The following is a 2,500-nucleotide window of genomic DNA, read 5'->3' as shown; positions in this document are numbered from 1 at the left end:
ACAAACAAAGGACAGTCACCAAACTGTTGGATTGAGGAGTTGCTAATTTTAGAGCTCACCTTTCCATTCACCACCTGCAAACTTTGGATTACACTTTCTGTGGATTGTATATACACTGGTGGACACTCACATTGGACTTATCAACACACTGGGGTTCTTGGACTGTTTTTAGGGTATGGACAAATGAACTGTATTCTTTTAACAGAGTTTACCTGTTTTTAGGGTATGGACAAATGAACTGTATTCTTTTAACAGAGTTTACCTAGTTTTATCGTGTTGTTTTAAAGTCTTTTATGTGAACCTTGTAAATACACCAAATCTATTTAAACCAATTTTCTTTTATGTCTCATTCTTTTAACCACTAGTCATCTCTCACAGTTAAATCTGACCCCATTTTAGTCTTGTAACTCGGCTGATAAGGCCGATTGTTACACTTTTATGGGAGACCGCCTGGGAATACCAGGTGCTGTAAGCTTTTGCCTTTTCTTCACTATTTATATAATATGCTGGCTTTTACGGAGGCTGATCTTTAAATAGCCCACTTTTTGGAGCAGCCCTCGCTTATGGCCATACCGCGCTGAGAGCGCCCGATCTCGTCTGATCTCGGAAGCTAAGCAGCGTCGGGCCTGGTTAGTACTTGGATGGGAGACCGCCTGGGAATACCAGGTGCTGTAAGCTTTTGCCTTTTCTTCACTATTTATATAATATGCTGGCTTTTACGGAGGCTGATCTTTAAATAGCCCACTTTTTGGAGCAGCCCTTGCTTATGGCCATACCGCGCTGAGAGCGCCCGATCTCGTCTGATCTCGGAAGCTAAACAGCGTCGGGCCTGGTTAGTACTTGGATGGGAGACCGCCTGGGAATACCAGGTGCTGTAAGCTTTTGCCTTTTCTTCACTATTTATATAATATGCTGGCTTTTAGAAAGACGTGTTTTACCGCTCTATTTATTACAATCATTTACATGTATTATAGAGTTTTAAGTGTTTTACATGTTTTTTAGGCCATTTTATTACTCTTAACATTTTAAGTGTATGTGTCTTTAATAAATGGATGGTTGGCCTGTCATGTGACTAGACACATGACAGGAAGCAGGAAGTACAACTGTATAAGAGAGCAGCATGACAAACAAAGGACAGTCACCAAACTGTTGGATTGAGGAGTTGCTAATTTTAGAGCTCACCTTTCCATTCACCACCTGCAAACTTTGGATTACACTTTCTGTGGATTGTATATACACTGGTGGACACTCACATTGGACTTATCAACACACTGGGGTTCTTGGACTGTTTTTAGGGTATGGACAAATGAACTGTATTCTTTTAACAGAGTTTACCTGTTTTTAGGGTATGGACAAATGAACTGTATTCTTTTAACAGAGTTTACCTAGTTTTATCGTGTTGTTTTAAAGTCTTTTATGTGAACCTTGTAAATACACCAAATCTATTTAAACCAATTTTCTTTTATGTCTCATTCTTTTAACCACTAGTCATCTCTCACAGTTAAATCTGACCCCATTTTAGTCTTGTAACTCGGCTGATAAGGCCGATTGTTACACTTTTATGGGAGACCGCCTGGGAATACCAGGTGCTGTAAGCTTTTGCCTTTTCTTCACTATTTATATAATATGCTGGCTTTTACGGAGGCTGATCTTTAAATAGCCCACTTTTTGGAACAGCCCTCGCTTATGGCCATACCGCGCTGAGAACGCCCAATCTCGTCTGATCTCGGAAGCTAAGCAGCGTCGGGCCTGGTTAGTACTTGGATGGGAGACCGCCTGGGAATACCAGGTGCTGTAAGCTTTTGCCTTATCTTCACTATTTATATAATATGCTGGCTTTTAGAAAGACGTGTTTTACCGCTCTATTTATTACAATCATTTAAATGTATTATAGAGTTTTAAGTGTTTTACATGTTTTTTAGGCCATTTTATTACTCTTAACATTTTAAGTGTATGTGTCTTTAATAAATGGATGGTTGGCCTGTCATGTGACTAGACACATGACAGGAAGCAGGAAGTACAACTGTATAAGAGAGCAGCATGACAAACAAAGGACAGTCACCAAACTGTTGGATTGAGGAGTTGCTAATTTTAGAGCTCACCTTTCCATTCACCACCTGCAAACTTTGGATTACACTTTCTGTGGATTGTATATACACTGGTGGACACTCACATTGGACTTATCAACACACTGGGGTTCTTGGACTGTTTTTAGGGTATGGACAAATGAACTGTATTCTTTTAACAGAGTTTACCTGTTTTTAGGGTATGGACAAATGAACTGTATTCTTTTAACAGAGTTTACCTAGTTTTATCGTGTTGTTTTAAAGTCTTTTATGTGAACCTTGTAAATACACCAAATCTATTTAACCCTCTGGGCCTCTTCGGTCATTTTTGACCGAAATATTTTATGTTTTGAATTTTTAAAAATCGTAGCTTCATCAGAATGAGATGACACTTGGTGACTTTTGTTGCATTAGCTATGTGAGTACAAAAAAAA

The 2,500-nt window shown here is 39.1% G+C and overlaps 1 protein-coding gene and 3 non-coding genes across 4 annotated transcripts in view; all 4 read left to right on the top strand.

Moving 5' to 3' along the window:
- Positions 1 to 2,500, top strand: part of LOC141305341 (uncharacterized) — a 587,365-nt gene that overhangs the window by 434,144 nt on the left and 150,721 nt on the right. The window lies entirely within an intron of this gene.
- Positions 560 to 678, top strand: LOC141307955 (5S ribosomal RNA). Its single transcript, XR_012346880.1, has one exon. It is a non-coding gene; the product is annotated as a 5S ribosomal RNA (ribosomal RNA).
- LOC141305524 (5S ribosomal RNA) lies at positions 763 to 881 on the top strand. The gene has a single exon (XR_012344489.1). It is a non-coding gene; the product is annotated as a 5S ribosomal RNA (ribosomal RNA).
- LOC141307234 (5S ribosomal RNA) lies at positions 1,683 to 1,801 on the top strand. The gene has a single exon (XR_012346188.1). It is a non-coding gene; the product is annotated as a 5S ribosomal RNA (ribosomal RNA).

This window comes from Garra rufa, unplaced genomic scaffold, assembly GCF_049309525.1.
Source record: "Garra rufa unplaced genomic scaffold, GarRuf1.0 hap1_unplaced_002, whole genome shotgun sequence".
NCBI classification, from domain to species: Eukaryota; Metazoa; Chordata; class Actinopteri; order Cypriniformes; family Cyprinidae; genus Garra; species Garra rufa.
This window is presented reverse-complemented; position numbering and strand designations above follow the sequence as displayed.